Raw genomic sequence first — 790 nt, 5'->3', positions numbered from 1 at the left:
ACGGCTCGCCGTGACCGAGAAAAATCTGTTCACCCTCCCATAAAAAGTTATCACTTCAAAACAAATTTTATTTAGTTTTTTACTAAGGTAATCAATATGGCATGACCAGCCTAAAAATTCATACATATTAGTACCTAAAAACTTTGTGCTACTACCTACTAAAATTTGCAGCCCTTCAACAACAAAGGTGTCTGATTTCTGATTTTTATTTAATTTGGTTCTAAACATTGTCATGTCATATGCTTTTTTCACCTTAGAATAAAATTATAATTGTTATTCCGACGTTTTAACATCAGTATAACAGCTAGTCTATTTTTTAATTTTTGTATTTGCTCATTATCAGCATAGAGAGTATTTGTTCTATGTTTAGGGTTAAACAACTTTTTCGGAAAACATTGATTAAAAATTGTCAAAAAGGTGCTCATAAATATTGACCGTTGTTTATTTACATCCGCCCCATCCATTGCAAACACTTCAAACCAATGTTGTTGATTAAGAATATCGAAAAACTCTTTTCGAATTCCCTCACTGAAAAATCTTTTGAAACAGTATTGCTTTGTCGGCTTTAGGAAAATTTTACACTCTAATAATATTTTTTGCGCGGTGGGATCCGAGATGACTGTATTTAGAATATGACTCGATACCCTGCACTTCGGAACACTTGTAAATTTATTTTCTATACAGCTGTTAGATGCTGATGTTATTCTTGCATTTTGATCTATTGTTTGATACAGATTAAAAGAACCCATCACCGATAAAAACTGCGTCCTGTAATCATTATATTCTAAAA

Source organism: Dendroctonus ponderosae, unplaced genomic scaffold (assembly GCF_020466585.1).
Source record: "Dendroctonus ponderosae isolate FM_Combo_2020 unplaced genomic scaffold, Dpon_F_20191213v2 Dpon_F_20191213_1, whole genome shotgun sequence".
NCBI classification, from domain to species: Eukaryota; Metazoa; Arthropoda; class Insecta; order Coleoptera; family Curculionidae; genus Dendroctonus; species Dendroctonus ponderosae.
The sequence above is the reverse complement of the archived record's forward strand: the minus strand, read 5'-3'. Positions refer to the sequence as shown.